General features: G+C 37.9%; 1 pseudogene; it reads left to right on the top strand.

Annotated features, from left to right (window-relative positions):
• The first annotated feature begins 581 nt into the window (after window positions 1–581).
• LOC113915847 lies at window positions 582–904 on the top strand (annotated as a pseudogene).
• Window positions 905–9,277: the final 8,373 nt, after the last annotated feature.

Genomic DNA, 9,277 nt, shown 5'->3' with positions numbered 1-9,277 from the left:
ACATGAAATTTGGAGGGACACAAGCTTTCAGTCCATAGCAGTAGTCTTCCATTGCAGTCCCCATATAGATGGACATTTGAGTGGTTTTCAATATTTTACGATTATACATAGTGGTATAATGAATACCCTTGTGTTATGTCATTTGGTATTTTTACCAATTTTACTAGTCAGAATTCCACCAGAGAAACAGAATCAGTAAGATATTTATTGCAAGGAATTGGCTTGAGAGATTGAAGTTTGCTAGGTAAGTCTGAATCTGCAGGGCAGGCTGGCAGGAAGGACAGACTAGAAATATTAGGCACAAGCAATTCCACAAGTCGAATTTCTTATCCTTCAAGGAAGCCTCTGCTCCCAAGGACTTCCAACGGGAAGAATTGGGTCCACTCAAATTATCTAGGATAAACTTCCTTACTTAACTTAAACTGATTATGGTTCAGGAGGCGGGGCCTGTTTGGGGCGCCCCAACATGCATGCCCCACCCTTCCAGTTGCTATAAAAGGAAGTTGGCTGTGAGCTCTTCCATCTCCATCCTGCCTTTTGAAGCCACATTCATGGTCGCTTGTCAGAACCCAGCCGCCAGAATGGTGGAGCAGATGGAGAACAAGTGTGCTTTTCGGGAAGTTGAACAGTTGAACAGTACAGAAGATAAACTTACAGTAGTTAACTTCTCAGCCATGTGGTGTGGGCCTTGCAAAATGATCAAGCCTTTCTCTCATTGCCTCTCTGAGAAGTATTCCAACATAGTGTTCCTTGAAGTCCACATGGATGACGGTCAGGGTGTTGCTACAGAATGTGAAATCAATTCATGCCAAACTTCCAGTTTTTAAAAAAGGGACAAAAGGTGGGTGAGTTTTCTGGAGCTAATAAGGGAAAACTTGAAGCCACCATGAATGAGTTAACCTGATTATGTTTTCTGATAACATAACCAGCCATTGGCTGTTTAAAACTTGTGATTTTTTTTCATTTACAAAAGGAAAGATCAAGTATGAAGACTGTATACCCACCTGCCATCTGATTATAAGTGACAATAAAATATTAATTCTCTCCTTTAAAAAAAAGTAAGTGGATTATGGACTTTAATCACATCTACAAAATACTTTCACTGTAACACCTAGATTAGTGTTTGAGTGAATAACTGGGGACTATTGTCTAGCCAAGTTGACACATAAAACTGACAATCATGCCAGTGTGTCTTTTGGATAGATTTCTAAATGTGGAATTGCTGGGTCAAAGGATATATGCATATACAATTTTTCTAGAAATTGTCAAATTCCTTTCCAGAAGGATTGTACCATTTTACATTCTAGCTACCGATGTATGAGAATGCCTATTTCCCTACAGCTTCACCAAGAAAATATATTTAGGGTTTTTCTCAATTGGATAGCTAAAACTTGTTACCTGACTGTAGTCTTGTTTTGTGTATCTTTTATTATGTATAAAGTTGGGCTTTGTGGTAGGTTGGATTGCTATTCTTAATCCATCACCACTTGCTTCTGGCATATAACCATGTAGTACACTAGAGTAGACGTGGTCTATTTTCCTGCCTGCTATGGGCTGAATATTTATATCCCCCCTCAAATGTGTATGTTGAAGCTGTGATCTCCAACGTGATGATATTTGGAGATGAGGCCTATGGAAGGTGATTAGGTCAGGAAGCTTGAGCCTTTATGAGTGAGATTAGTGCTTTTATAAGAAGAAGCACACAAGAGATAATCTCTCTCCCCACCATGTGAGGCTACAGCAAGAAGGCAGCCATATATAAGCTAGAAAGAGGACACTCACCAGGCCATGCTGGCACCCTGATTTTGGACTTCTAGCCTCTAGAACTATGAGAAATAAATGTTTGTTGTGGTAGGCCACCCCGTTTGATATTCTGTTATAGCACCTGGAACTGAACTAAGATACCGCTCCAGTGTTTTCCCGTAGACAATGGAACGTTAGCGGATGGATGCATATAAAAGCTTTAAATGTGCCTTAAATGGATTGGCTTCTTGTGTGTCTGTGATCTGTCATGAGAAGAGCATGCAGTGAATAATCTCTGGTTCAAGATGAAGACAGAAGACACACTGAATAGAACTGAACCTAGTATTTATCCTGCAGCCTGGAACTTAGAACCTGAATCCCAGAGTCTGGAGCCCAAGATAGTCCAGCATATTTGCTATAGTGAGAAACATGTGGTTACTATTTTTAAGGCACCAAGTTTATTTGTTATACAGCAGTATGGTCATCATGACGGACTAATATAGCATATAGCATATTTCCATCAGTTTAAGTCTGCTTTTGTGTCTTTGAGGAGTGTAATGCTTTATAAGATTTGTAGTATTGTCATATAATATTTAAAAAATATTCTTCTGTATTTATTTCTGTAGCCTTTAAAAATTTTTAATGTTTTTTATTTAATAAATACCTACAGAGTACCCATATGTACTAGGAAATCTTCTGGTGCTGAGAATGCAGTGGCCAACAAAGCTCACATGAAATTTAAATTCTTGTGGTTTTGTTTCATTAGACTTGCTTGAGGTCTGTGTATTTCACTGGTCTTTTCCAAAGAACTAGTTCTTGGATCTACTTTCTAAGAATCACTTTCTCTTCCATATTACATTACGTTCCTTTTTTAGCTTTATGCTTCCTTCTCCTTTATTTTGGTTTATCTTATTGTTCTTTTTCTAATTCCTTAAGTTGAATTTTAACCAGCCTTCCTCCCTCCTTCCCTCCCTCGCTCCCTCCCTTCTTCCCCTCCTTCCTTCCTTCTTTTCTCTTTTAAATAACCTTAAGGCTAAAAATCGTTTTTTGAGTACTACTTTGAAACAATTTCACTAGTGTTTGTATGTATTGTCATGGTCTTATTCATTTCTAATTACCCCCTCATTAAAGTTTAGATTCCCTTTTATACAAGTATTTTATTGTATTTTATTTTTTTTACCAGTAAAAACTATCTTTATTTACCTTTTTTTTTTTGTGGGGGGGGAAGCTCCTGATTTTATTTATTTTATTTTTTCAATATGTGCTCTCTTTAATACCCATCACCAGGCTAACCAATCCTCCCATCCCCCTCCCCTCTAGAACCTTCAGTTTGTTTTTCAGAGTCCATAGTCTCTCACGGTTTGTCTCCCCCTCCAATTTCCTCCCTTCATTTTTCCCTTCTTACTATCTTCTTTTTTTTTTTAAACATATAATGTATTATCTGTTTCAGAGTTACAGATCTATGATTCATCAGTCTTACACAATTCACAGCGCTCACCATAGCACATACCCCCCCAATGCCTATCACCCAGGCACCCCATCCCTCCCACCCCCCACCACTCCAGCAACCCTCAGTTTGTTTCCTGAGATTAAGAATTCCTCACATCAGTGAGGTCATATGATACATGTCTTTCTCTGATTGACTTATTTCACTTAGCCTAATACCCTCTAGTTCTATCCACGTCATTGCAAATGGCAAGATTTCATTCCTTTTGATGGCTGCATAATATTCCATTGTGTATATATATATATATATATATATATATATATATATATATATATATATATACCACCTCTTCTTTATCCATTCATCTGTTGATGGACATCTTGGCTCTTTCCATAGTTTGGCTATTGTGGACATTGCTGCTATAAACATTGGGGTGCATGTGCCCCTCCAGATCACTACATTTGTATCTCTGGGGTAAATACCCAGTAGTGCAATTGCTGGGTCATAGCTCTATTTTTCAACTTTTTGAGGAACCTCCATACTGTTTTCCTGAGTGGCCGCACCAATTGCATTCCCACCAACAGTGTAGGAGGGTTCCCCTTTCTCTGCATCTCTGCTAACATCTGTCGTTTCCTGACTTGTTAATTTTAGCCATTCTGACTGGCATGAGGTGGTATCTCATTGAGGTTTTGATTTGGATTTCCTTGATGCCAAGCGATGTTGAACACTTTTTCACCTGTCTGTTGGCCATTTGGATGTCTTCTTTGGAAAAATGTCTGTTCATGTCTTCTGCCCATTTCTTGACTGGATTATTTGTTCTTTGGGTGTTAAGTTTGATAAGTTCTTTTTGGTACTAGCCCTTATCTGATATGTCATTGCAAATATCCTCTCCCATTCTGTCAGTTGTCTTTTGGTTTTGTTGACTATTTCCTTTGCTGTGCAAAAGCTTTTTATCTTGATGAAGTCCCAATAGTTCATTTTTGGCCTTGCTTCCCTTGCCTTTGGCAATGTTTCTAGGAAGAAGTTGCTGTGGCTGAGGTCGAAGAGGTTGCTGCCTGTGTTCTCCTTTAGGATTTTGATGGACTCCTGTCTCACATTTAGGTCTTTCAACCATTTTGAGTCTATTTTTGTGTGTGGTGTAGGGAAGTGGTCCAGTTTCATTCTTCTGCATGTGGCTGTCCAATTTTCCCACACCATTTGTTGAAGAGACTGTCTTTTTTCCATTGGACATTCTTTCCTGCTTAGTCGAAGATTAGTTGACCAGAGAGTTGAGGGTCCATTTCTGGGATCTCTATTCTGTTCCATTGATCTATGTGTCTGTTTTTGTGCCAGTACCATACTGTCTTGATGATGACAGCTTTGTAATAGAGGTTGAAGTCCAGAATTGTGATGCCGCCAGCTTTGCTTTTCTTTTTCAACATTCCTCTGGCTATTCGGGGTCTTTTCTGGTTCCATACAAATTTTAGGATTATTTGTTCCATTTCTTTGAAAAAAGTGGATGGTATTTTGATAGGGATTGCATTAAATGTGTAGATTGCTCTAGGTAGCATTGACATCTTCACAATATTTGTTCTTCCAATCCATGAGCATGGAACGTTTTTCCATTTCTTTGTGTCTTTCTCACTTTCTTTCATGAGTATTTTATAATCTTCTGAGTACAGATTCTTTGCCTCTTTGGTTAGATTTATTCCTAGGTATCTTATCGTTTTGGGTGCAATTGTAAATGGGATTGACTCCTTAATTTCTCTTTCTTCTGTCTTGTTGTTGGTGTATAGGAATGCCACTGATTTCTGTGCATTGATTTTATATCCTACCACTTTACTGAATTCCTGTATGAGTTCTAGCAGGTTTGGGGTGGAGTCTTTTGGGTTTTACATAAAGTATCATATCGTCTGCAAAGAGTGAGAATTTGACTTCTTCCTTGCTGATTTGGATGCCTTTGATTTCTTTTTGTTGTCTGATTGCTGTGGCTAGGACTTATAATACTATGTTGAATAGCAGTGGTGATAGTGGACATCCTTGCCGTGTTCCTGACCTTAGGGGGAAAGCTCTCAGTTTTTCCCCATTGAGAATGATATTTGCTGTGGGTTTTTCATAGATGGCTTTTATGATATTGAGGTGTGTACCCTCTATCCTTACATTCTGAAGAGTTTTAATCAGGAAAGGATGCTGTACTTTGTCAAATGCTTTTTCTGCATCTATTGAGAGGATCATATGGTTCTTGTTCTTTCTTTTATTAATGTATTGTGTCACATTGGTTGATTTGTAGATGTTGAACCCACCTTGCAGCCCAGGGATAAATCCCACTTGGTCGTGGTGAATAATCCCTTTAATGTACTGTTGGATCCTATTGGCTAGTATTTTGGTGAGAATTTTTGCATCCATGTTCATCAGGGATATTGGTCTGTAATTCTCCTTTTTGATGGTGTCTTTGGCTTTGGGATCAAGCTAATGGTGGCCTCATAAAATGAGTTTGGAAGTTTTCCTTCCATTTCTATTTTTTGGAACAGTTTCAGAAGAATAGGTATTAAGTCTTCTTTAAATGTTTGGTAGAATTCCCCTGCGAAGCCATCTGGCCCTGGGCTCTTGTTTGTTGGGAGATTTTCGATTACTGCTTCAATTTCCTTAGTTGGTTATCAGTCTGTTCAGGTTTTCTATTTCTTCCTGGTTCAGTTTTGGTAGTTTATACATCTCTAGGAATGCATCCATTTCTTCCAGATTATCTAATTTCCTGGCATATAGTTGCTCATAATATGTTCTTCTATTGTTCGTATTTCTTTGGTGTTGGTTGTGATCTCTCCTCTTTCATTCATGATTTTATTTATTTGGCTCATTTCTCTTTTCTTTTTGATAAGTCTGGCCAGGGGTTTATCAATCTTGTTAATTCTTTCAAAGAACCAGCTCCTAGTTCCATTGATCTGTTCTACTGTTCTTCTGGTTTCTACTGTTTTCTGCTCTGATCTTTATTATTTCTCTTCTCCAGCTGCATTTAGGCTTTATTTGCTGTTCTTTCTCCAGCTCCTTTAGGTGTAGGGTTAGGTTGTGTATTTGAGACCTTTTTTGTTTCTTGAGAAAGGCTTGTATTGCTATATACTTTCCTCTTAGGACTGCCTTTGCTGCATCCCACGGATTTTGAACAGTTGTGTTTTCATTTTCATTTGTTTCCAGGAATTTTTTTAATTCTTCTTTAATTTCCTGGTTGACCCATTCATTCTTTAGGAGGATGCTCTTTAACCTCCATGTATTTGAGTTCTTTCCGACTTTCCTCTTGTGATTGAGTTCGAGTTTCAAAGCATTGTGGTCCGAAGGTATGCAGGGAATGATCCCAATCTTTTGGTACCAGTTGAGACCTGAGTTGTGACCTAGGATGTGATCTATTCTGGAGAATGTTCCATGCGTACTAGAGAAGAATGTGTATTCTTTTGCTTTGGGATGGAATGTTCTGAATACATCTATGAAGTCCATTTGGTCCAGTGTGTCATTTAAAGTCTTTATTTCCTCTTTGATCTTTTGCTTAGATGATCTGTCCATTTCAGTTAGGGGGGTGTTAAAGTCCCCTACTATTATTGTATTGTTGTTGATGTGTTTCTTTGATTTTGTTATTAATTGGCTTATATAGTTGGCTGCTCCCATGTTAGGGGCATAGATATTTACAATTGTTAGATCTTCTTGTTGGATAGACCCTTTAAGTACGATATAGTGTCCTTCCTCATCTCTTGTTATAGTCTTTGGTTTAAAATCTAATTTGTCTGACATAAGGATTGCCACCCCAGCTTTCTTTTGATGTCCATTAGCATGGTAAATAGTCTTCCACCCCCTCACGTTCAATCTGGAGGTGTCTTTGGGTCTAAAATGAGTCTCTTGCAGACAGCGTATCAATGGTCCTTGTTTTTTTTATCCAATCTGATAGCCTGTGTCTTTTGGTTGGGGCATTTAGCCCATTTACATTCAGAGTAACTATTAAAAGATATGAATTTAGTGCCATTGTATTGCCTGTAAGGTGACTGTTACTCTATATTGTCTGTGTTCCTTTCTGGTCTATGCTGCTTTTAGGCTCTCTCTTTGCTTAAGAGGACCCCTTTCAATATTTCTTGTAGGGCTGCTTTCGTCTTTGCAAATTCCTTTAGTTTTTGTTTGTCCTCGAAGCTTTTTATCTCTCCTTCTATTTTCAATGGCAGCCTAGCTGGATACAGTATTCTTGGCTTCATATTTTTCTCGTTTAGTGCTCTGAATATATCATGCCAGTCCTTTCTGGCCTGCCAGGTCTCCGTGGATAGGTCAGTTGCCAATCGAATGTTTCTACCATTATAGGTTACATATCTGTTCTCCCGAGCTGCTTTCAGCATTTTCTCTTTGTCTCTGAGACTCGTAAGTTTTACTATTAGATGTCGGGGTGTTTACCTATTTTTATTGATTTTGAGAGGGGTTCTCTGTGCCTCCTGGATTTTGATGCCTGTTTCCTTCCCCACATTAGGGCAGTTCTCTGTTATAATTTGCTCCAATATACCTTCTGCCCTCTCTCTCTTTCTTCTTCTTCTGGGATCCCAATTATTCTAATGTTGTTTTGTCTTATGATATCGCTTATCTCTCGAATTCTGCCCTCGGATCCAGTAGTTGTTTATGTCTCTTTTTCTCAGCTTCTTTATTTTCCATCATTTGGTCTTCTATATCGCTGATTCTCTCTTCTGCCTCATTTATCCTAGCAGTTAGTGCCCCCATTTTTTATTGCACCTCATTAATAGCCTTTTTGATTACGACTTAGTTAGATTTTAGTTCTTTTATTTCTCCAGAAAGAGTTTCTTTAATAACTTCCATGCTTTTTTCAAGCCCAGCTAGTATCTTTAAAATCATGATTCTGAACTCTTGGTCCGACATCGTACTAATGTCTGTATTGAGTAGGTCCCTGGCAGACACTACTACCTCTTGTTCTTTTTGTTAAGGTGATCTTTTCCATCTTGTCATTTTGTCCAGAGGGGAATAGATGAATGAGAGAACAAAATGCTAACAGGATAAAAATGTCCCCAGAAAATATACTCTAAACAAATCAGAAAAGACCTGAAACCAGGGGGAAAAGAAAGGGAAAGAAAGAAAAAAGAAAGAGAAAAAAAAGAGAAAAAGATAAAGATAAAAACAAACAAAAACAGAACAAAACAAAACAAAAAAAACAGAATATGATCAAATATGATCAGGCTGGTGCATAGATCAGTGCCACACACTAGGTTTTGGGCGTATTTTGGTCTTTTAGAAGAAACTGCCTCCCAAAATTTTAAAGAAAGCAAAACTTATATATGTACAAGAATAAGGGAAATACAATGAAGGGATGGAATATGACTATAGAGATGAAAATTATAAAAGATTTTATAAAAATAATTGATAAGAAGTTGGTTGAAAAAAGAATGAAGAGAAATTTAAAAAAAGAAGGGAAAGAATGTGATCAGGCAGGAGACTAGAACAAACCCATACACTAGAGATTTAGGGTATATTTTGGTCTGTTAGAAGAAACTGTATCCCAAAATTTTATTTTATTTTTTTATTTTTTTCTTATTTTTAAAAAATATTTTATTTATTTATTTGACAGAGAGAGACACAGTGAGAGAGGGAACACAAGCAGGGGGAGTGGGAGAAGGAGAACCAGGCTCCCCACTGAGCAGGGAGCCTGATGTGGGGCTCAATCCCAGGACCCTGGGATCATAACCTGAGCTGAAGGCAGATGCTTAATGACTGAGCCACCCTGGAGCCCATACCCCAAAATTTTAAAGAGAGAACAACATATATATACACCAAAAATAAGGTTAACTACAATGAAGGGATAGAATATGACTCTAAAATGAAAAACAAAAAAGATTTTTAAAAAAGGGATTGATAAAATGTTGGTTGAAAAAGGGAAAAGAAAAATTAAGAAAATAGAAAAAGAAAAAAAAGAAAATTAAAAAAATTAACTTTGAAAGACTAAAGAATTAGTGGGGAAAAAGCCATGAATTCTATGTGCAGTATTCCCCTAGCGCTGGAGTTCTGTGGTTCTCATTGAGTGGTAAACTTGGTCTTGGCTGGCTGTTCTTGCTGATCTTCTGGGGGAGGGGCCTGTTG

Source organism: Zalophus californianus, chromosome 1 (assembly GCF_009762305.2).
Source record: "Zalophus californianus isolate mZalCal1 chromosome 1, mZalCal1.pri.v2, whole genome shotgun sequence".
In the NCBI taxonomy this organism is placed as follows: domain Eukaryota; kingdom Metazoa; phylum Chordata; class Mammalia; order Carnivora; family Otariidae; genus Zalophus; species Zalophus californianus.
The sequence above is the reverse complement of the archived record's forward strand: the minus strand, read 5'-3'. Positions and strand labels throughout refer to the sequence as shown.